This window comes from Rhynchophorus ferrugineus, unplaced genomic scaffold, assembly GCF_030347505.1.
Source record: "Rhynchophorus ferrugineus isolate W39M unplaced genomic scaffold, kcgeb_rfMv2 rfM8, whole genome shotgun sequence".
Classification (NCBI taxonomy): Eukaryota; Metazoa; Arthropoda; class Insecta; order Coleoptera; family Curculionidae; genus Rhynchophorus; species Rhynchophorus ferrugineus.
In genome coordinates this window covers 753,861-780,748 of record NW_027472587.1, presented here as the reverse complement: position 1 = coordinate 780,748, position 26,888 = coordinate 753,861, and the positions used below count along the sequence as shown (strand labels likewise).

The 26,888-nt window shown below is 31.3% G+C and overlaps 1 protein-coding gene across 5 annotated transcripts in view; it reads right to left on the bottom strand.

Annotated features, from left to right (window-relative positions):
• Positions 1–26,888, bottom strand: part of Fdl (fused lobes) — a 219,364-nt gene that overhangs the window by 136,841 nt on the left and 55,635 nt on the right. The window contains exon 1 of one of the 5 annotated variants that reach the window (XM_076412443.1): positions 25,891–26,161. The exons of 3 other annotated variants lie outside the window; for them this stretch is intronic. The gene's annotated coding sequence lies outside the window, so the exon portion shown is untranslated. Of the gene's footprint in view, positions 1–25,890; positions 26,162–26,888 lie in introns of those variants that run through there. One more of the 5 variants, XM_076412445.1, reaches the window with a different exon arrangement.

Here is a 26,888-nt window from a genome sequence, read left to right as displayed (position 1 = left end):
GGTGTGGAAAAGAGTTAAATGTAAACAAAACAAATCTAACCTACAAACTATTATAGATGTGTCTTAATTGTAGTTTTAATTCTTTCGATAATATATGTATAGGATTTACTATAATGTTAAAATAAATTATATTTCATAATATTTTTGTTCAATTATTTTATTTAGATTAGAATTTTTTGTATGTCAAAGTCAAACTGAACTAAAACTCAGAGTTAATTCGGAAAATCCATGGCATTATTAAAAAAACTTTAAATCACTACATAGTATAAAACAAAGTCGCCTTTTCTGTCCCTATATCCCTATGTGCGCTTAAATCTTTAAAACTACGCAACGGATTTTGATGCGGTTTTTTTCAATAGATAGAGAGATTCAAGAGGAAGGTTTATATGTATAATACATGCATAATATACTAAGGCAACATTGCTAATTTTAGAGGTTTCTAACGTGATGTCGTAAATTAACCTATTTTTTTAGGCTTATTTAGCAATTTGCAAAAACGTTGCCTAACCCTACGAGTTAGATCAAATTAATGTACTACAGTATTGTACACCATAAAAAGGTCTACAAAAAAGTCCGCGATGGTACATGTTTATCTTTTAGGGATAACCCACATTAACCATTTTTATTGTTTACTTCTTACGTGAGAAAATGGCTTATTTACGAAGCTATTTTAAGCAATACGGCATTAATCCTTATCGAATTAAGTACCTTAAATACAGTGTGCAATTAATATAGATCAATATGGTTCCTTACAGCATGTAAATTAAACAAATATTTTCGGAGATATTACAAATTTAAAATTTGCGTTTAAAAATGTGTAATGTAATAAAAATTGTATGAATTTAGATATTCCAAAGATAGCAGGAAATCTTCATAGTAAGTATAGGGGAAGAGGAATTGCTTTACTCCAAATTTAATGCGTGCAGGCCAAGGGCAGTAATGAATGAACCAAAAATACTGGATCGATTTTAATCATGTTTTCATTGAGTGACATAGGCATATATATTTTATGCCCGTGCAAAGTCGGAGCGGGCCTCTATGATTTTATATACAACGTTCATATTTTTTCTGTAGTGTATTTAATTTAGTATCAGCATTGCACCCGTGCGAAGCCGGGGCGGGTCGCTAGTAGATTATATATTGCATTAAAATCATTTTAAATGTAATTTAGTTTAACTATTACCATGTAGTATAACTGCTATTTACATTTCTGTGCAAAATAGTCATATCTTGTTAATTAATAATTGTCAATATTAACATTTTATGTGCAAATAATCTTGATCTGTTGATTGATCTGTTGATGCTTTTAAAAACTGATGTAATTTGAATAAAAATGTGAATACGTTTGTAATTAAAAAAACAAACGAAAGGAAAACAGCAAAAAAGAAAAATTTTTATATTTCTATAATCCTGCCAATGTTATTTGTAGATTTATTACACTTATCTCTGTTTCATTATATACATTTCCTTTCATTTTCTGATTATCAAAATAACTTTCGTATTCAACAAAAGAAATTGTCATCGCTTAAGTACTGATGACATCTTGTTTTTCCGAATTAAATATTCCGAGCATCATTTAAATATATACATTATCAATCAACATAAATATCATGAAACATAAATTTCTTACAAAGAAGCCAAAAACTAGGTCTTTTATTGAGTCGTCTCAAATCTCGAGGAAATTGTTCAACGAGTAATTCGCATGTTGTTTGAATGACGAGGAAATGTTCTAGTTGTATATACTAACATAACAAACCATCTTTATAAAGTCACAAAGTTAGAGCAAAAAACCTAAAATATATTTGTACCTTCTGTACATGGGAATGTTTGAATGGAGAAATCCATATGTGCAACAAATTGCCTCTGATATCTTATTACGAATCGAAATGACGGTTTCCATGTTATCCTGCTGGGTAGATCTAATTTAGGAATTCATAAGATAATTTAATTTGTATTCTTTGACATATTCTTGTCATATTTTGTCCAAATACAGATTTTGTAAAGTATATGATGAATTGTAGTTACATGTGCTTATAAGTTTGTAAGACTTATTATTAAAATAAACTTTAAAATTACAATTTGCGCACATTATTTACCCCAATATTATAAGGCAATGTAGTATTTTGTAGGAAACATATTTGGTTAAATGTAAACGATGTAAAATTAACATTTTGGTAACCCTGTCAAAAATAGTTTCATTTATATCTTAAAAATATCATCATAACCTTTTTCAGTAGATTTGCCATCAATAAATTTCTGAATTGCCTTAGCAAATAAGGGACACTTGATTTCAAGAATACTATTATCACAGTTCCCAATATGGTATTTTTGCTATTACTGGGTACTTTTTAGAGTCATTACTTGCACGTATTAATTTTCTTGTCTGTTCCTGCTGAAAAGTTTTTTACCGAAAATATTTTTACTTCATTTTCTTCAATATTCTACAGCATTTCCTTGTTTTTCTGGAATGGATCTAGAATATTCCCTCACTTAAATTCTATAGCATTCTTTTTAAAATTATTATTTCAGCTATAATCTCACACAGTACAGTCACCATAAATCTTCTAATCGATTCTGGTCAAATTTAGGTTATTTGCCTTGACAAATCCCTGTCGAGTTTTTTCGATTATCTTTTCTTCTCTTTGGCAGCGTAATACGGATTTTTTAACTGTGAAATAATAAATAATAAATAAGATAAATATTACAAATAAAATTGAAAAGTACCAAAAAGTTTAAACGTTGCAATGCGGAAATTATGGTTAGGAGACGATAAGTGACGTCAATGTTTCGTAGCGCTTCTGATTGGCATTTGACTTCATATAGCGAATTTTTACAATACTTTAAGACTTTAATATGGTCATCATACCTATTTTTAACCGACTTCGAAAAAGGAGGTTCTATGTTCGGCTGTATATATATATATATATATATATATATATATATATATATATATATATATATATATATATATATATATATATATATATATATATATATATATATATATATATATATATATATATTTTTAAAGTATGTTGCCGACTTCTCCGTCAATTATGGACCGATTTTCAATTTTTTTTATTCGAAAGAGTGCACTTCCGGGGTGGTTCCGTTGGAACCAAATCATGATCTGTTTGAGAGGAAGGGGGGAAATCGAGAGAAACGTTCAAATTTCAAATGCACGTACAAAGACTTTTTATCTCAAATAATTAGATATTTGTGTATAATGTTAATGCTGGGCTGATGTGACGGAAAATCGGAAGTCGTTCAGTGCAAAAGCCATTTAGTTTACTTTTTAAGCACTGACCATAGCATATTAGACCTCGTAGAAATATTGTGGACAACTGATTCTATGATCTAATGGTTAGATTAGGTGGTTATGGTTAGTTAACTTAGATTTTTAACGCAAAAAAAAATATATGTACCTAATAATCGTCATAATAACTAAATAAAAATAATCAAAGATTTTATTTAACCTATCTACTACACGTATTTTATATTCTACTACATACACACAATTTAGCTTGATACCTACCTAAACCTATTTATCTATTTAAAATATTATTTTTACTACTACCAACTGATCACTTTGAAGTCGATGCCGAGCCCAAACAATACAAAAATAATAATATACTTTTGTGACATACAAAAAATTAAATTACCCACAAAGTAAATCTAAATTAATATAACTGCTTGGGTTTGGCACCGACTTCAAAGTAGTCAGTTGATAGTAGTTAAAATAATATTGTAAATATATAAATAGGTTTAGGTAGGTATTAAGCTAAATTGTGTGTATATAATAGAATATAAAATACATGTATATTTTTATATATATATTTTAGAGTCCCCTTTAACCAACAAGGGTTTATCTGGACTGAACCTACAAATTAACGTGGTTCGTAGACCATGGTCCTCGGAATTAGGTCTACTGACCAACTTTTTAAATCATCCCATCCCATCAAATCATCATCATTTCTTCAGAGACATCCAGTCTTACCCAGCCTGGTTACTGGCGTGACTGGGATCATTTCCCTTGTCGGATTTTACGCTCTTGCCTAGAACAGTCACAAATATTAGACAATAAAATTTACAATCACGCCCCAGCAGGATTCGAACCCTCGACTATGGCAACAGTAGGAGGATCGTCCTGTCGCCTTTACCACTGCGCTACCGAACACCTAAACCACCTTCTAAAATACGTGTAGTAGATAGGTTATATAGGGATTTTGATTATTTTTATTTAGTTATTACAATGATTATTAAGTGCATATATTATTTCAAATTTTTTTTTTGTTAGAAAGTCAGTTCAATTTTTGTTCAAAATATTTTTATATACTCAACTACTATAAAACTGAGACACCTATTTGGTGAAATAAGAAACAGTTTTCACAGTTCTAAGGGGGAATTAATTTGTGCTATTTTTAACCGGTGTTACAGTAGAATAATTAGGCCGCTTTATAATTGGATTTGGTAGCGACGTACAACCATAAAGAGGCCATTTTCATTGTTGAACGTATGCCGGTCTAGTAAAGGAATTTACGTGGGCTTAATGGTGACCTTTCCGTAGACCTTATGTATCATTACGGGTCATGCATATAATTGAGCTTAAGAAAGTTTTTTGTGGTCTTTTATATTATTAATATCACATTCAAAGGGATTAACCGTGATATTATTACGGAAAATGCTATGTTGAGGATTTACAATCTGTAAAATAACGTATAATATAAAATAATAACAACGAAATAAATTGAAATATAAATTAATGAATAACATAAAGTGAAAGAAAGCATGTCCATAATCGTCATATGAGTTATGGGTAGCAAGTCACTATTAAACTCCTTATATGACATCATACTTATTAAAGATTTATTTTCGTTCTAAAGAATGACTTGATTATTTGTTGTGTGTTTTAAAAAGGCCACGGCAGTTCTTCTTCTTTTTTATTAATATATTGCTGGCTCTCGGACAGAGTATCGATGTTTAATCAATATAACTATCGATAACAAAATATGATCACAAAATATGATCATATATATTTTATAGCATTTAAAGTGATCTGTTTAGGTGGAAACAAAAGTGTTGTTTTCCAGGATTTGAAGATTCAAGTAGAATTAATTATTTTCCAAAGCGCAGAAATGGATTTTGAAATTAAACAATGATAACTTTAAAGGAATCTTTTATCAGCACCTACGTCAAGTTTCCGGACAGGAAGGTTTGTTCTTTGCATTTTAGACCAGATGATTACAGACCCAAATGTGGAAGATCATTGCTTAATCAAGATGTAATTTCTAATCGTAATTAAAATTGTAAATATTTTATTGAAGTCTACATCGATAATTTAATTGTAATACATAATATGTGTATATTCGCAGATCTTTTGCCTTAACGATCAAAAATGGAAATGACTACAAGGTCAATAATGTTTTGAAAATGTTTCATTCTAGTGTCAACTAATACTTAAATGAAATATAATATTAAAATGTCTTTTCCAGTTCAGTTAATCAGATTATTTATTGGTAATGATAATTATAAAATATAACATGTTAAGTTGTCCTAACACTATGACAGGGACACGAAAGTTAATATTCTTCAACATTATATTAATGTTGGTATTCTATTGTTTTTACTTCATTTGTATTAAACCTAATTAAAACCACTTTTATAATTACGCTAACTAATATAACAAATTAGACGACAAAAATTAGTGTTATTAAATGATAATATTTTTTTAATAATTCATACCTTATACACTTATTTTCGCATTATCTGTGCTAATTTTGCTTATGAAATAATGATATTACCTCAACAAAATGTAAATACAAAATTAAAGGCGCGGTATAAAAGGACGCGAGTTGTGGAAACTATCAGGCTAGATTAAAACAAATGCGCATGTGCAGCCCTAGCTAATAGAAAACTTGTATAGGCATGGATGGCGAGGTCTTTTACTGTCGTCTCCACTTAGTAGTCCTCGATAATATTTTACTGAGCTATTGAACTTTTGAGATTATATAAAATGATACTAATAAGTTGTTTACTGTATTAGCAATATTTATATTAAATTTCGCGTGATTGTTCAGTCGATTCGTTTATTAATCGAATGAGCTCTGTGTTTTGAATAATCTAATTTTGAATAAAATAATAATAAAATTTGAGTTTTTAGATTATTCCAGTTCTATTAAATTAAAGTGAGTCTATAATAAACAAAACAGAAATCACGAGTTATTGCGTTTGAATGCTTGAGACGTTACATATATATATATATATATATATATATATATATATATATATATATATATATATATATATATATATATATATATATATATATATTAATATTAATTTGAGTTCTTTTCCTTTCTTGTTAATATGCTCCTTCTAACAAAGTTTTGTATCAAGATTCATCCTAAGGTACTTAGTATTGCTACTGTATGGGATAGTAGTACTATTCATATTTATTGCTAGATGAACAGTTTGTTTTTAGGTGATTTCAATATGCACTGATTTAATCTCGATGACTTCATTCTATATGCCGAAATCCACATATTTATATTATTATTTACGTATTACAGTTTTCTCTATTTTCTCATCAGCAAATGTAGCCATTTCCAATTTCTGGTATATTAAATATATAGACTAGGGAAAGAACATAACTGAAAATACTGCCCTGAGGTGTGCCTGCTTTTAATACTTCCACTGTTAAATAAGCTTCTTCTTGTTTAACTCTAACGATCCTGGTTGAGATGTAATGGTTTAACGTATTGTTTCGGTAACATTTTATACAGTTTATACGTATGTTCCTTATGCCAGTCTTTATCGAAGGCTTGTGCTATGTCAAAGAATATAGCTGAGAAAAGTGTTTTCCCTTCGTAGGCTTTCTCTATAATGTCTGTAATGCTATGTCCCTAGTCAATTATTGAATGTTTGCTTATATAACCAAACTCATGTGCAGGTATTAAATTTTTTTTCCATCTTTGGTATGATCTGAACATTTTCATACTTGGGTGATATGTAGATTATATTCACGCAGCATTTATATAGCAGAATATATAGTTTCATTTGGTTTAAATGCTTTCAATTTCCTCTAAATCTCTTTTAAATGGGGTGTGCAAATTTGATTGTTTTGCTATAAATCAATAAAGCGAAGGTATTTTATATAGCCACTTTGCTGTAGAAGTAAACAATTGTCCATTTGAAATTAGCCACTTATGTTTATAGTCATTCGTTTTTTATAGAACCAATGTAATATGTTGATATTTTTAGTGTATTAATGCTCTAGAAGCCAATTTCAACACTTTCAAACTTATATTTTCTGGATTTTTTTCCTAAAACACAACCAGACATGTACGATTCAAGAATTCCATCTAGTAGGGCAATATTTTAGGCCTTTTAATTTTTGGGTCGTTTATGTTTTTTTATGTATGAACGAGAATGTAAGGAAGTTAGGCGGGATTCTTTTTAATTGTATAATTTGTCGCATTTGCGAATACTTAGCAACATAAATAATAACCATGAGTAGCAAGATTGCTGTTCTTTTATCGGGTTTTGCCAGATGTAATCACGTCTTAGGGACGATAGAACTGCATGTCTAAGAATTCATGTCTGAAGACGCGACGCTCAGGGTCACTACCTTTGTCGCTTTAACTTTATTTTACTGGGTTTTGTGCCGCACAAGCTGAATTTCATCAAAAGGTGAGTTTGTCCATAGATTATTCCAGTTTTGTCTCTTTAATTCTCATTTATTACTTATTAAGTCTGCATTTATTATATTATATTTATTACTTTTTATTGATTCTTTTTCATTTATTATTCTCTATTTAATATATTCTATTAATTATTCTCTACTTATTTATTTATTAATTTATCGTTATCTACTTTATCGTCCTTTGTTTTATAATTTCTTCGGATAGTCGTATGTTCCCCATTATTTTTAAATTATGGTACGTCAAAGATAATAGTTTTATTGTTTCAACTGTAAGCTAGAAACTAACGCCAAGGTGGCCAGGGTTAGTGATGTGTGGTTATGATCTATGAATAATTTGAAACATACATAAGCGACACCGAAACTGATTTCTGCCGGCTCTTGTTGGCAGCGTATCTAGCGTATGGCCTTTGGCTTTTTCCCTTGTACGTTCATCATAGTTGGAGCTGTATAAGTGAGTGCACTATAGCAACAGTACTAGTTATACTGCGAGGCCTATAAACCTTAGTGGCAGGATCACAAATCACAGACCACTTCGACATAAAGATCTGGCACGTTTATTTGCTTTATTTATTTTGCCATTTATTGAGTAAGTAATAGGTCAATTGAAAAGTCCCCGGCCTGACACATAGATGGCGCAAAAATAATTAAATCCATATGTTTTTTAGTTAGCTCTATAGTCGACGTTGGACTTTCACAGAGTAAAGAAGTATTCGCAGAGACGGTCAGAGCAGCGAAATAAAAGTGCCACATCCAAGTGCCAAGATACAATAAAAAATATTTGAATGTTCTAAGCAACCTCGGAGAAAAATTTATAATTGGAGGTGATTTCAATGCAAAAAATACAAGATGGGGATCCAGAATGACAACAACTAAAGGCAATGAACTACATAAAACAGCTGCTAAACTAAGATCCCAGACTTGTTAGATTTCTTCATAGTCAGAAACATAACATCCAATTATATAAAAGTCGAAGAAAATGTTGAGCTAAGTTCAGATCATACGCCAGTGATTCTGACATTGAGCGAAAATATAATAAGAAAATAAAGAAACCCAACGTTAAAAAACAAAAGAATAGACTGGGAAGAATTTGCTGAAGAATTGAACAAAGGAATTCAACTAAATTAAATTTTAAAACAGGAAAAATTCGTAGTAGATATTCAACAAGCTGCTTGGAATAATACTCCATAAATTAAGAGTACAACTAAAGCAATTAATTATCCAAAAGAAGTGAAGGAAATGGTAGCTGAAAAACGTAAATTATGAAAAAATTGGCAACAAAACAGCTGAAAATAAAAATAGTTTAAACAATATAACCCAAAGACTGAAAGGGGAAATACTGGAAATTAAAAACAAAATCATAAATGACTATCTGAGAAATTGAACAGATGATAAATAAACTGATTACTTACTCAGGAAAGCCACAAAACATCTAAAGCGCTCATGTCTACACAGTCCACCTATAAGAGACCTATGTGCGAATTGGGCACGTGACAATCACCAAAGCAGAAGCATTTGCTGAATATCTAGAAAAAACTTTCAAACCAAACGAAACTGATATTGAGCATAATTTGCTGGAAATAGAAGCTGAAAATTCGATGATTGAATTAGTCACGCCGAAATCACGCCAAAGTGATTAAAACTGACATTAACCCCAGGAAATCACCAGGCTACGATTTGATAACCGGAGAATAACTGCAAAAGCAACCAAGAAAGGGAATTATAAAACTCACCAATTTGATAAATACGGCATTTAGATTAAAACATGTTCTAGACATTTGGAAGATGGCGGAAATTATAATGATCCCAAAACCTGGGAAGTCACAAAAGAAATAAAACGAAATAAAAGCCTATATACCAATATCACAGCTTCCAGTAATAAATAAGGTTTTTGAAAAACTCCTGTTGAAAAGAATAAAACCGATCATAGAGAGAAAAAACTTAATACCAACACACCAGTTTGGGTTTATTAACAAGCTCTCAACAATTGACCAGGTCCACAAAAGTAAAAAAGTATGCTCAGCTATATTCTTAGATGTAGCACAAGCTTTCGTTAAGGTTTGGCATGAAGGCCTTGTTCATAAACAACAAAAAATTCTACCAAAAAAACACATCGAACTATTAAAATCATACATTACAAACAGAATGTTTAGAGTCAAAAAAGAAGAAGCTTAATCTACAATAAAACAAGGTAAAGCAGGTGTACCACAAGGAAGTATACTGGGATCAATGCTTTATCTATTTTACACTAGCGATATACCACAAATGGAAAATATCAGGATGGCTACATTTGCTGATGATACGATTATAGCTGTCGGAGACAATAGTGAAGAAGCCTCAGGAAAATTACAACAGGCAAGGGACAATATAAATAATTGGACCCAAGCTTGGAATATAAAAATTAATGAAAGGAAATCTGTACATGCGCAGTTCACTTATAAACAGACTGTACAAATACCAATAACATTAAATAATACTATCATTCCATATAGCAACATAGTAACATTATATTATTATATAGTAATATTAGAAGTAAATATCTCAGAATTAATCTTGATGCAAAACTTCGCTGGAAGGAACATATAAAGAAGAAAAGAAAAGGACTAGAATTGAGATATAGGAAAATGTACTGGCTAATTGGAAGGAAATCACAATTTTCAGTACATAATAAATTTCTATGATATAAGCAAATATTGAAACCTATATGGACATGCGGAGTTCAATTATGGGGATGTTCTGCAAAGACTAAAATAAATAAAATACAAATTTTTCAGAGCAAAGTCCTGAGAGGAGTTGTGGGTGCACCCAAATACTATACATCGAGACCTTCAGATACCCACAGTCAGTCAACAAATCAAGAGAATTGCAACGGGGCTTGAGGAAAGACTCCATTTACATGAGAATATTGACACATTGCAGCTTTTGGATACCACCAGAATAGGACACAGGCTCAAAAGAATCAAACCATCTGATCTTATGTAGTATTGTGCAGTGAGGTGCATATATTAAAAAATACAGCAGTGATATGTATAAACATTATTTCACCAGAGACTAAGATACAGCCGATGGATCCTCCTAGTTATATATCTAGTTTTAAGTTGTCATAAAGACAAATTGTACGTGAGATGGAAACGACTAGTAACAATGTATTAATTAAGTAATAAAAAAAAGTTAGCCCTAATCCTCAAAAGATGCGTGTATAAATTTGACAGCTGTCGGATCATTAGTTCTTGAATTATAGCATTTTGAGTGAAGCAACTTTTGTTATTGTGAAAAAAATGGATAAAAAGGAATTTCGCGTGTTGATAAAATATTGCTTTTTGCATTGCCCCAGGAAAATCAACCGTCAGGGCTTTGTATACTAATTTTAGACGTGTTGAAATGAGCACTGAAGACAGTGAACACAGCAGACGCCCAAAAGAGCCTGTTACCGACTAAAACATTAAAAAAATCCACAAAATGATTTTGAATGACCCTAAATTGAAATTGATTCAAATAGCATACACTCTAAAGATATCAACTTAATGTGTACATGACATCATTCACGAATATTTGGGTATGAAAAAGCTCTACGCGAGCTCACTTTTGACCAAAAACAATGACGAGTAGATTATTTGGAGCAATGTTTGAAGATGATTAAGCGTAATAAAGCCGAGTTTTTGCTTCGATATGTGACAATGGATGAAACATGGCTCCATCATTTCACTCCGAAATCCAATCGGCAGTCGTCCGAGTGGACTGCACACGATGAACCCGCTCCAAAGCGTGGGAAAATGCAACACTCGGCTGGCAAGGATATGGCGTCTGCATCTTGGGATGCGCATGGAATCATTTTCATTGACTAACTTGAAAAAGGAAGGACCATCAACAGCGACTATTACATAGTGTTATTGGATGTATCGCCGAAAAACTGCCGCATTTGAAGAAAAAGAAAGTGCTGTTTCTCCAAGAGAATGCACCCTGTCAAAAATCCATGAATTGGGCTTCGAACTGCTTCCTCATCCACCGTATTCTCCAGATCTGGCCCCCAGCGACTATTTCCTGTTCTTAGATCTCAAAAGAATGCTTACTGGTGAGACATTTTCGTCCAATAAAGAGGTGTTGAATCTGAGGACTATTTTGAAGCAAAGGACAAATTGTACTACAAAAATGGTATCGAAAAGTTGGAGTGTCGCTATAATCAGTGTATCACCCTTGAAGGGAATTATGTTGAATAAAAAAAAATGAAAAAAAATGTGTTTTACTATGGTAGGCCGGGGACTTTTCAATTGATCTGTTAGTTGTTATATGTTATATGATTATTTTATATTGTTTTATAAAATATAATTTTTATATTACGCCCTGGATTTAAAAATAACGCTACACAGTAGCCTTGAAAATGTAGAAATCCGTAGAAAAATTTTATAGCAATAAGAATTTTTCGTTGAGCTGTGTTATTTAAGCCTACTGATATTTAATGACGGAAATATTAAAATGAGCGCGGCATTAATCAGTACAAATTCCTTAGTGATTATACACAGTAGTATTATTAGTGGACTACTGATTTCATTACATAAATAACACTAATGACCCGGAAATCGGAAAAGAACTGGAAAGAACACCCAAAAAACCAAGCAGATAACCGCGAACATTACGAAAGGAAATCAGCTGTAGTGCGATAACCCCAACTGCTTATTTGTTTTGAGTGTATAAACGGCAATCTCAATTAAATATTTCGAGAGTTTTCGCAGCGTCAACGTCGACTCTTTCGTGACTAGGTCACGCGTTATTTATATGAAGAGAGTGCTAATTTAAATTGGTTTTGACGGTTTTAATTGGATGCATTCGGTGCGATCTAAAAATATAACGACGAGTCTCGAATTGGGGCGTAAGTGGATTTTTGTTGGTGGAGTATAACGTCGTCATAACCGATTTTATAGAACTAACTTTTACTAGCACGATTTACAATATGTTTATGTAATTTAAACAGTTGGTAGGCTCGGTAAATTATGCTTACGGTATATTAGAGTTCATTTTGCCATCGTTAATCCTTATCGGGACAATTGTATGGTAATCATATGAAAATGTCTAATTATGAATCTATGTAATTTTTTCATATTTTTACCAATTAGGGTTTGATTTGATGAACGTGGGCTCTGTAGCACGGCCTTCGGCATTAAGCCTACCGACTAGCGAATAACCTGTTTCGAATTACTTTTATTTCGGGTCGGGATGGAATTAATAACATCACTTTTGGCTTTGGAGCAGGAGACAAACATTATTTACGTTGCTGTCGTTTTGTTTTGAAAGGCTAAGAAGGTAAAAAAGTGTGTTTAGTTATATTCTTGGATGTAGCACAAGCCTGCGACATGACGGCTTTGTTCATAATCTACAGAAAATGTTACCGAAACAACGCACCGAACTATTAAAATCTTACATTACAGCCAGAATGTCTAGAGTTAAACAAAATAAGTAAACATAGTCTACAATTAAGAAAGCTAAACCAGGTGTACCATAAGGAAATGTATTGGGACCAATTCTTTAATTACTTTACATATATAATTACCACAATTGGAAAATATTACGACGCTTTCATTCGCTGCAATTGTAATGATTCTGCAACCCCTACTGTCGGAGACAATAGTGAGGAATTCACAAGAGGCAAGTGACAATATAAATAATTGGAATCAAACCTGGAAAATAAAAATTGACGAAAGTAAATCTGTGCATGTGCATTTCACGTATAATCAGACCGCACAACAAGCAACGTTCTGAGAAACATTATAGGTATACTCAGATACTACTGGATTGATTACTTATACAGAGACCTTCAAATGCTGACTATTCTACAGGAAATCAAAAGAATTGCAGAGAGACATGAGCAGACACACCATTGTCATGTCAATATCGAAGTAATACGACTCTTGGATAACACTATAACAGGACATAAATTCAAAAGGATCAACACATTTGATCTTATTTTGTGTAGTGAGTATTTAATAGGAAAACAGTAGTACTAATACAAAAGCATTACTAGATACTAAGATAGGGTTGATAGTTTCTAAAAATAAACCAGTATAAAAATACAATAGAATACTTACTTCACCAGTTATATTTACCAGATGTAGCCCGTCCGACTGCCATTTGTTCCGACCAATAGTACATGATAAGGATAGGAGTTCACTTTTTTATGAAAAAAATAGATCTATTTGAGAATTATAACCAATAGCATAGTCATGATGATGATAATGTTGTTATGAATCATGAATATTATTAAGTGGGAAACTTAAATTAAATAGGAAAATACATTTCATGAAATATAAATTAATTGGAAATTTCATACCGAAAGAAAAATATGTTACCAGTTTTAAAAAATACGTATACAGGAAGTTCAAGTAAAGTTGAGTGAGAGCTGAGTTAAATAGTGACAAACGTTTTTGATGTGATAAAATATATTAACTTTGTAATGGGAATTGTTTTATAAAGGTTTTCAAAATATATTGTCTAGACAAATGCATTTTCTATGGTTTTATTGAGGTTTTTTCAAACAATAGCGAATACTGGAACAACACTAATTATTACAGAATTATAAGATATATGAGTTATTGTGTAATATAATTTGAAACAATATAACTACTGTTATTCCCTTTGTTCTCAGTATAGTCATATGTTATTGTACATTAAATGTATTATGTATAATTACATAGGCTTTATCCTTAGTATGTTTCATGAAATTTATGGAATTTTTTATGATTATTCGTCTTGATATAAATGAATGTGTTTATGCGTTATGCTATTGTTCATTGACACAGCCACAGTTATTCAAAATTTGTTCAGTATAATTTGGAAAGGTTTTAATTATATACGAAGTTGAAATACTTAAAGTACTTTATTAATAAGGACTTTATTAATCAGTGCTAATTTAACTGGACTTGGACGTTGGTTATTCTGTCTGTTCAAGTAATTCTTAACATTTATCTGTGTAACAACATATTAATGGGGTTTTATGGTTTTTGTTGCGGTCGACACCCAATTTTGTGTTCAAAAAAAATTTAGGTTTGACATCATTAATTACAATTACAACTATAATAATTCAATTTTTAATAAATAAAATAATATAATGATTTATTATTCAGGATGAGTGCAGCAGAAAAAGAGGGTTACTTCAAAGGAATGTTTCGAAGATGATGATGATCCTGATGCAAATGGACCGTCTGACGATGAGGATTGGTTCCCATAGTCCACTTACAATCTTTCAGTTTCGGGTAACGATTCAGAAGATAAGGTATCAGATATTTCCGAAGATAATCGAAAAAATATCCATGATTATGCAGATGAACAACACAGGTTGGGTTCCATAGTAGCGACAATGACGAAGATGATGAAGTCGAAGCTGGATGGGAAACGTGCACTTCTGCAAATTCTGGGAAGCTCTAATATTTAAGCGTGACAGAACTTCTGGAGATTTAAGTGCTTATTGACCCAATTGAGGAATGTTTGCCTTGATAAATGAAATGATTAGAACGGATTAAATGCATTCGTTGAAAACTGTTTTTGATTTTTGTTGATTTGTCTTTTTCTTATTTATCTTTAAATCCTCTTTTTTCGCTTTCATTCCCAATATGATCTGTAAAAATTAGAGCTGTGTCATCTGCATATCGTAGGTTGATGATTACAATCATTATGTTAATACAGCATTCCACTAAAGTTGACAAATAAACTACCTAGATATATGAGCCAGATTCTCATACCCTATATTTCCAATCGTGTGAAAAAAAAATATGGTGACGATTAGTCAGATTTGAAACAGATTTAACATATGTGGGTGTACCGCAAGGCAATCTCCTTAGACTAACATTGTATTTACTTTATACCAGTGATATTCCCAAATATAAAGAAGTAACAATAGTTATATTTGCTGATGATGCTGTAATGTTTGCAATAGGTAACAATACTGAGACAATTGCAAATAGAGTATAAATAAAAAAAGACATAGACAAATAAATTACCTAGATATATGAGCCAGATTGTCATATCCTATATTTCCAATCGTATGAAAAAAAAAATGGTAACGATTAGTCAGATTTGAAACAGATTTAACATATGTGGGTGTACCGCAAGGCAATCTCCTTAGACTAACATTGTATTTACTTTATACCAGTGATATTCCCAAATATGAAGAAGTAACAATAGTTATATTTGCTGATGATGCTGTAATATTTGCAATAGGTAACAATACTGAGACAATTGCAAATAGAGTATAAATAAAAAAAAACATAGACAAATAAATTACCTAGATATATGAGCCAGATTGTCATATCCTATATTTCCAATCGTATGAAAAAAAATATGGTAACGATTAGTCAGATTTGAAACAGATTTAACATATGTGGGTGTACCGCAAGGCAATCTCCTTAGACTAACATTGTATTTACTTTATACCAGTGATATTCCCAAATATGAAGAAGTAACAATAGTTATATTTGCTGATGATGCTGTAATATTTGCAATAGGTAACAATACTGAGACAATTGCAAATAGAGTATAAATAAAAAAAGACATAGACAAATAAATTACCTAGATATATGAGCCAGATTGTCATATCCTATATTTCCAATCGTATGAAAAAAAAAATGGTAACGATTAGTCAGATTTGAAACAGATTTAACATATGTGGGTGTACCGCAAGGCAATCTCCTTAGACTAACATTGTATTTACTTTATACCAGTGATATTCCCAAATATGAAGAAGTAACAATAGTTATATTTGCTGATGATGCTGTAATATTTGCAATAGGTAACAATACTGAGACAATTGCAAATAGAGTATAAATAAAAAAAGACATAGACAAATAAATTACCTAGATATATGAGCCAGATTGTCATATCCTATATTTCCAATCGAATGAAAAAAAATATATATTAGTCAGATTTGAAACAGACTTAACATATGTGGGTGTACCGCAAGGCAATCTCCTTAGACCAACATTGTATTTACTTTATACCAGTGATATTCCCAAATATGAAGTAGTAACAATAGTTATATTTGCTGATGATGCTGCAATATTTGCAATAGGTAACAATACTGAGACAATTGCAAATAGAGTATAAATAAAAAAAGACATAGACAAATAAATTACCTAGATATATGAGCCAGATTGTCATATCCTATATTTCCAATCGTATGAAAAAAAAAATGGTAACGATTAGTCAGATTTGAAACAGATTTAACATATGTGGGTGTACCGCAAGGCAATCTCCTTAGACTAACATTGTATTTACTTTATACCAGTGATATTCCCAAATATGAAGAAGTAACAATAGTTATATTTGCTGATGATGCTGTAATATTTGCAATAGGTAACAATACTGAGACAATTGCAAATAGAGTATAAATAAAAAAAAACATAGACAAATAAATTACCTAGATATATGAGCCAGATTGTCATATCCTATATTTCCAATCGTATGAAAAAAAATATGGTAACGATTAGTCAGATTTGAAACAGATTTAACATATGTGGGTGTACCGCAAGGCAATCTCCTTAGACTAACATTGTATTTACTTTATACCAGTGATATTCCCAAATATGAAGAAGTAACAATAGTTATATTTGCTGATGATGCTGTAATATTTGCAATAGGTAACAATACTGAGACAATTGCAAATAGAGTATAAATAAAAAAAGACATAGACAAATAAATTACCTAGATATATGAGCCAGATTGTCATATCCTATATTTCCAATCGAATGAAAAAAAATATATATTAGTCAGATTTGAAACAGACTTAACATATGTGGGTGTACCGCAAGGCAATCTCCTTAGACCAACATTGTATTTACTTTATACCAGTGATATTCCCAAATATGAAGTAGTAACAATAGTTATATTTGCTGATGATGCTGTAATATTTGCAATAGGTAACAATACTGAGACAATTGCAAATAGAGTATAAATAAAAAAAAACATAGACAAATAAATTACCTAGATATATGAGCCAGATTGTCATATCCTATATTTCCAATCGTATGAAAAAAAATATGGTAACGATTAGTCAGATTTGAAACAGATTTAACATATGTGGGTGTACCGCAAGGCAATCTCCTTAGACTAACATTGTATTTACTTTATACCAGTGATATTCCCAAATATGAAGAAGTAACAATAGTTATATTTGCTGATGATGCTGTAATATTTGCAATAGGTAACAATACTGAGACAATTGCAAATAGAGTATAAATAAAAAAAGACATAGACAAATAAATTACCTAGATATATGAGCCAGATTGTCATATCCTATATTTCCAATCGAATGAAAAAAAATATATATTAGTCAGATTTGAAACAGACTTAACATATGTGGGTGTACCGCAAGGCAATCTCCTTAGACCAACATTGTATTTACTTTATACCAGTGATATTCCCAAATATGAAGTAGTAACAATAGTTACATTTTATGATGATGCTATTTGCTGATGATGCTGCTATTTGCAATAGGTAACAATACTGAGACAATTGCAAATAGAGTATAAATAGCTGTTAATAACATTATTGAGTGGGTGAAGAAATGGCGAATAAAATTGAATGCTACGAAGTCTACACATATGGATGTCGTATAAATAATGTTGAAAAAATATATACCAATGATAACTAATAGAATAATTTCTTGCGACACGGCTAAATATTTGAACATGACACTGGGCGCCAAGCTGAAGTAGAAAGAGCAAGTTAAAAATAAACGTACAGAACTTTGTATGAGGCTCAAAAAGTGTGGTGGTTGTTTGGACGATAATACGAATTGATAGTTCACAAGAAACTTATATAAGCAAATCTTGAAGCCAGTGTGGACCTACAGTGTGCAATTATGGGGTTGCAGAAATAAATCGATTATTAACATGATCCAAACTTGCCAAAACAAGGTCGTATATTAGAAATAAGAACATCCACAAAGATCCAGTGGTCAGAGAAGAAATTAAATGGTCAGGGAATACATTAAATGGTTTGTGAAAAAAAATCAAAAGAGAAGAAGAAGAAGACAAAGACGTCAAAGTACTGCAACTGCTGGGCAACGGTGGACCTACCCGGTGATTGAAGAGAAAAAACTATTAGAAGTAATATGTTATGTGTGAAAACTGTACTAACATTTCAAACTGGAGAACACCAATGGGAGCACATCCATTAAATATTGACTAGTTGTAATGTCTGTCATAAGCTCTTAAATTAAAAAAAAAATTAAATAGACTATGCGATAATTGACAAACTCCTCTGGCCCCCGTTTTGTTTCGAATGAGTTGGAGAAATGTTATCATCACATTTGAGTCTTGCGGTTTGATAGTTGTGATAACATTGATATATTTGCAACCATTACCGGTTTCCAAAGTGGTTCAACTAGTGTATCGTGTTTCAATTAAACAAAGACTTTTTAATAGTCTATGAAACAGATAAACAGATAAAATAATACCATTTTTTGAAACAATGGAAGTTGTCTATGCACGCGATTCCTATCGATATATTAATTTGTAGGTATCAAAGTATATAAATTGCAGTTCTGCAGATGTCCTTGTCCTTATCTTATTATTACCGTGTTTTATTAAACGACATCTATAATTTATTTCCTTAATATCAAGTTTGTTTCATATATTTAAAAAATGTTTTACATTTTTTTGTCCCTTTTGTTGTTTTTACTGAAAAATATGAAGGTGAATCTAAAATAACTCGAACATAACATTATTTTAATGTACTGGACGCTATAATTGTATATTTAAGTAGTCGTTATATTGTAAATTAAAATATAATTACTTATCGTTTATCCTTGAATTTGTTATAAGCACGATGTTATTTTTAGTTTTTATAGTTTAAAATAAAGGGTATTTTCAAAATTTCTCTTATTTTCGGTCTTACAGCGACTCTTGTGACGCAGGAAAAAGTCAAAATATTAATAATTTATTATATTAATTAAGGCAGCAAATTGTATGTTAATAGTTCATACAAAATAAACCCAATAATAAAAAATTTAAAAAATCTTCGCTTTTTTATTTATTGATATATTATTACTAGTCGTTGCCGACTAACTTACAATTTTTCTTTACAGTAACTTAAAACTAGGTACTTATATAGACCCATTGGTCCTTACTTAGTCACTAATAAATAAAGGTTAGTAGCACTTTTCAGAGTTTTTGTGATTTTGTGCACTACACTACAGAAGTTAACATGGTTTGGTTTTCTGAGTCTGCTTTTATTATTATTTGCGTGTTGCAGTTTTCTGGTTATTTCTTCCCTATTGTCTCCAAGTATTGCAGCGTCTTCAGCAAATGTAGCTATAGTAACATATTTTCTATTTATGGTACCTGTTGATTATTATTGTTCAAATATGATTTGGATGACAAACAGTATATTCCTGAAATGGATTCATAAGCGCTTTGTCCCTCAGATATGACAATGACTTCATTCTACTGTTGCGATGCTCGCGGGAACGAATCCTGCTGGGGCATGGATGTTTGTATGTTTGTGATTGTAATTGTATTATGTCTTATAGGCAACAGTGGAAAATCCAACGAGGAATAACCATCCCAGTCACGCCAGTAACCAGGCTGTGTAAGACCTGATGTTTTGGTCTGGGATGGTCACCAAGTTGGTCACTAGCTAGTCGATAGGCTTAATATCGAAGACCGTGGTTCGGAGCCCACGTTTAACTGTAGGTCCAGTCCAGATAAACTCTCGTTGCTAAAAAGGAGACTTTAGAATATTTAAAAAAATATTTTATTCATAATTTAATGATACATATATGTTTAATTTGTAGATAAAATATTTTTTAATAGAACAGAACCTTGCAACAAAATCGGTGTTATAGTTAGATAATGCACCATGTTATCCTCCAAAGCAGCAACTGAGGAGTAAGAATGGCTCGATTTCTATCAATTCAAATCTGACGCTTTCAATAATTTGTGAAACGAAGATAATCAGACGAATGGTAATAAGGAGGAAAATATAGACACTGAGGGCAATGATAACGTTCCTATTGAAGTTAGAAATATAGTGACTTACGCTCAAGTTATACGAGCTTTTAACCAAGCTTTAAACTGCACTGAAAGAAAAGAACTACCATACACAGATATATTAGGTATCCGTAAATTGCGAGCGTAGCCACTGAAAGTTAATGCTAAACGCCAATTAAGAGTACTATATATGCAGGTTATTTTTCTACTACATAAAAATAATTAACGCTGTAAAATATTTGTTTATTTTTTTATATGTATATGTATTGACCGTTTCTTTCAATAAAAAGTATATTTATTAAATTACTCAAATTACGTTCGTTAATGTCGATAATGCGAACTATAATTAGTTCACATTAATGGGCATCTGCTGTATTTTATCAATATATAGTACTTATTTCTATGACTGACGTGCAGACGATTTTGCCAGTTTGTTTTGGTGATTTTTTATGTATTTTTGAAATGTTCATGAACAATTTGTAAAAGAAAAGATTGTAAAAGTGTTCTTATTTATCATCCCACTATGACAAAAAAACTATATTATTTTTCTAAAGGAAAATATACATTATTTTTATAAATTTAAATCTAGCCGGTAGGAAGTAGCTTGTACCTATTGTGTATGGTAGAAAATTTTAAATAATCGCCAGCAATTTATTTAGCACGCAATTTTAAGTCAACGACAGTGTTAAAAATATTTCAGTCACAGCTATGCGCCCGTTGTATAATTTCACACCCATTTTTTTTACTTATTTATTATTATACGAGCTATAAATACAAATACAACAATGCTGAATTCATTATTATGCAAATACATAATAATATCCACATATATATGTTGGTTATAAGCCAATATTTGTTAAATAATGAAGTTAATAATTAAAAATAAGTGTAGTAAATTATATATAAAGCTATGTTTGTCTTCAGATAAACAAAAAAATAGGTTATAATTGCCGTGAAATATTTTAGGCGCTTGCATGTATTTCGATCATATATATGGTGAAAATGCTAATTATCATTTTAAACAAGTGTTGAACAACTTAAGCGATGGATTTGTCATTTTTCTATATAAAATTGCAGTTTTGCAAAATGTAAATGAGAAAGTTCAAAATAGCATTTTCGACGTTTGTTATTTTTGGTTGTTTGATTTGAAGAAATGTACTGACAACGTGTATCAAATAGCTTTAGGAACCAATGATGATGTTGCTCGTTATATTCTAATTGTCGGTTTTGGTTTCAACGATTTGAAAGTAGCGATTTTGGTGTCAATGACAGAGAACGGCCTGGAAGACCAAAAACGTTTGAAGATAACGAATTACAAAACTTATTGGATAAAAACCCAGCTCAAACCTCTACTTAGCTGGCATACTGTTTGGAAATGCTGAAGAAGGACAAAAATGGATCAATTGTTCGATTGTTGCTAAACCAGAGTTGTTCTTTCCACACGGTTGTCATAAAGACGAGAGATGTTATACAAAAAACGATGGAGAGTACTTGGTTAAATATATATTGTACTAAGTTTTCTCAATAAATGGCCTTTTTAAAGTAAAAAATGGACACTATTCATTAAAGCGCCTAATAGTAACACATGTTGAGGTGGCCGGAGATTTTCGCTGACGTTTGGGATTTTAGGAAGCTAAAGATCAGTGTGAGTAAGATTTGGATCTACAAATTTTGGATGTACTAATTTGCCATTGAAAAATAAATATAAAACCTATAAAAAATTCTACTAAAAATGTATATCATCCAGCTATCCTTCCCTCAGCTATCAGACTTGTTCATCTGAAAACTTATCTAAGCTCATACGAAAACGCTACGGATGTTTTTTTAATTTGAATTAATTAATGGTGATCAAGATAAATTAAGATCTTTAAGGCAATTTACGGATTCCATCTCGAAAAAATAATGTTTCTTTTGAGTCTATCCACGACGCGACCCACATTTTGGTATCGTCATAAGAAGTGAAGCGCTGCTCAGGCAGGTCACCACTGATATGTCGGAACAAATAGTAAACAGAAGGAGCAATATCTGGATAATACGGCGTTTGGGGTAGCACTTCCAATTTTATTGTTTCTAAGTATGTTTTCATCGGTGATGATTCGGACAGTACAGTATTGACCGCAACATGGATTATCTAAATATAAGAACTTTCACCATCACCATAAATAATATGTTGCAAAAAACTTTTCCAATTTTGTCCTTTGTCGCCTTTGTAGCCCCTGACTTGAATTTATACACAAGATATCAAGCTTTTTGAGCCATGTTCTTTAATCAATTGGAAATGATTTCTTTAGTTACTCACAACAATTTTGCATTTTTTTTGGGTTTTACACGGTATTATCATCTACTAATGCCTTCAATTGTCTTCAATGTCTTCCATGTCAAAATCACCACTTTTAAAAAGTCGAAACCAGTATTTACATGTTGAAATCGATGTAGTTGGCATAAGCCTCACACAGCATTCGATAAATTTCAGCCGTCTTATTCTTCTAATTGAAATAAAAAATTAAAACTTCTCGAAAATGCTGTTTACTCGGTAAAAATTGAGACTTTTTCAATGCAGTGAAAACATTTTTTGTTCAGACTTCGATGAAATGACACATATTGAAAATTGAAGCCAGTGTCAGTGAGGTGAACATGAAATTGAGAACAAATGTACCTGATACGTTTTATTACATAGTAATACCATCTGACGTAAATCCTTTAAAATTAATTTATATACCCGATATAAAAAATTAAATTGTTCATTTTAAAAATAATAAAGACTATTTTTTTGTAATCTAAAAACATTTTGTGATAATAATTTGTGGAAAAAATAATTTAGTTCATTTAATATTCATCAAATGTAAACTATTATAAAATATAGATATGTTATTTGTAATTTTCAAAGTAAAACTTATTATCTCCATCTAACCAAATAAATAAACTAAAGATTGGTCCCATATCACCTATTACAGGGAAATATTTTTATATATTACAGGGAAATACACCTATTACAGGGAAATACATTAAATTTTATTTCATATATTTATAATTCTTTAAATTTTATATTCATATTGTGATCCTAACCAAATAAGCTGCCGTCATAGTCGCCAAATAATACATATAGTGTATTCAAAATAACAGTGAAGTCACGTCATCAAGATGTTTAATATATTGCCTGCCCCAATTTGTAAATTCGATTTAGAATGAGACAATATTTTCTTTCTCATTGTATTCGAGTTAAAAAGAGACATAATGCTGTTTGATACGTTTGAGCATGTAACCGAATTAGCCGGAAAATGACGTCCGGTTTCAAAAATCTAAACAAAATTTTTCAAAACATTAGTGATAAGAGGTTATATATCGGCAAACGTTGTTTTGGCGCTTTGCTTGTTTTGATGAACCTCTAATCGCTGCTTAATATGTGTGATTATTCTGGTTAAAAATGACAAGGCCTAATAAATAGATAGTTAGAAACAGATTATCTTTAATCAATAACTTCAAACAGGAATGAGGTAATGGGGGCCGATTTATACTATTAAATAGCTGCTGGGGTTTTTATTGGAAATATCTTTATTGTCTTGCAGCTGCACTGAACATTAGTATGAACAATATGACTAAAATCATTAAAAAAAAAGAATAATATAATATTTGATTCACTAAAAAGAAAGTGTCTGCATACCTTGATTTATGAAATGTATAAAAACGGTCAGTAGTTTTTTAAATATAAACATAGTTGAATACAATTATTTCAGAGGAAACTGCTAGTCTGTAAAGTATTCATAGAAAATTTAGGGATATACACCTCTGCGAAAGATGTAGAACATAGTACCCTTCATACACTTTTGGGTAATATAGGATTTACTTGGTGTAAAGATAACCCACGAAGAAGTCTAATGGAATTTCCAGAAATTGCTTTTCATAGAAGACAATTTTTGAAAGCATGTAATAGTATCAAGGAAAACTTATTATTTCAATTTGTATGATGCGCTGAAGAATTGAAGATGAGAAATGGATATTTCAGAATGTCACAATGGGACAATGGATGGGTGGAAAGAAGTATTGTTCTACATTAAAGCCTTAACATTGAAGAAGAAATTGACAAATAGTAGAATCCTGAACAAGTGTTAAATAGATTGGAAATTAATAGCTTAGTTATTCACTTGAATAGCAATTGACAGTGGTTAAATGAAACTTTTTGAATGTGCGATTGTGATGCAATGTTAATAATTAACAAGACAGGATGATGAGAGTGGAAACTAAATAACTATAAGAAACTAAAACTAAACTAAATAATTGTAGGAAATCGTATTGTAGAGTATGAAAGATGTATGTACATAGATATGTGTGTAATTGTTCAGAATCTACATGAGCAGTTGGTTAAAATATACGAGAGCAAGAATATTAACTGTTTGGCGGATATGGCAAATGCATTAGGGAGAATGCACTGATTAAATATTGTTTTATCAAGAAGGATGTTTACAGAACAAACTCAGGAGAAATAAAATTATATTCAAATTACTTTACAAGGCAACACTACACCGAAGGAAACAATAATTATACGTAAAAGGTAAATATGCTTTCTAATGAAAATAAAATACATTACTTGGATATACAATTATTAATTAAGTGGATTAGGCCCCCAGGGGATATCACTACATAAAAAATGTGCCTAGAACACTGTCTCATAGGTGGGGTGGAAAAGAATTCAAATGTAAATGTAATAAAACACAACCTTAACCTACAAACTATGATGACTGTATAATTAATTGTAGTTCGTAATTAATTAATTAATAATAATTAATAAATTAATGTAAGTCCTTCGATAATATATGAATTAAATGTACTATGATGTTAAAATAAATTATATTTAATAACATTTTTGTTTCACTATTTTATTTAGATTAGAAGATTTTTATGTCAGAGCCAAAATGAATACAGAATTAATGCGCCAACATTTCGACGTTTGAACGTCATCAATTTAGATGACGTGAGTTCACTGTTTTATTGAATGGATTGTATGTGTTTGTACGTATTGAGGCGACAAAATTTTTTTAAATACTTAAATAAGAGGACAACATTTTCAATCGGAGTCAGGAGGATTCCTGAGGTCATTTACATTAAAGCCTCAACATTTTATTTAAATCCATCGAATAGTTTTAGAGAGAAAAAAAAATGAAAACTATTTTTTCAGGTCGTCCAGATGACATGACCCCTTAACCAATCAATAATTACCAAATATCATAACCATGCAAGCCGATTGAGTGATTCGCACGTGCGGTGCGACAATGGGGAGACTCCGACGAGACGAAACAAAACAAAACACAAACAGCACGTCCGAAACTGGACCACTACGATTTCGGCGGTCGGAGGTGACGTAGGCGTCTTGCGTAAGCGCGGATCTGAACGCGTCCGCGCACCACGTGCCTGTCTCGAGACTCGTATCTGACAGCGGCAGCAGTAACGGCGACGAACGTCGAGCGCAGGAGACTGTTGGCCTGCATATGGGTCCGGCGGAATGGGAGACGATGGTCTATTTTTAATTTAAACGCGACGCACTAATATTAACGAGACCTAACTGATAACGCTTGAAAAGTGATTTTGAACGTACAAGGAATTGTCTCTTCTGATTTACCTCGCCAGCGGCAACTATTCGAATACAATCAAGGCGTTTCATTATATTGTCTCCGTAAAAGGGTGAAGTTGAAACTAGCGTTCAATCAAAACCTGTAATTTTATGCTGATTGTAAACGTCTTTATTTTATTATAGAAGATGGATCACTTTTATTTTTTTTAATCGTTACCTTCCATCTTTTCCATCATGGTCCTCATTTTTTTTTCCTGCTGTTATTCTATTTGACTGTAAAAAGGAGTTTTATTTGCTTCTATTTTCTGGATATTTTTACCCCTAAAACATAAACAAAGACATGTACCATTCAAGAAAATAATAAATCGTTCCGAATATCTATAGTACTTAGAATTCCATCTGGTAGTTCGATATTTTACATATTTTAATTTTGAGTCGTTTATGATTTTTTTAAAGGTTTGAACGATAATGTAGAGGAACAGGCGAGATTGTAGCTTAATTTTAATTTTATAATTTCTCGCCTTTGCGAATACTTAATAACAGAAATAATTACCATGAATGGCAACATTGTTAATCTTTTTTCGGGGTTCTGTTGGCTAGATCTGATATCTCAACACATCCAATGGACGTCAGGAGGCTATTGGCT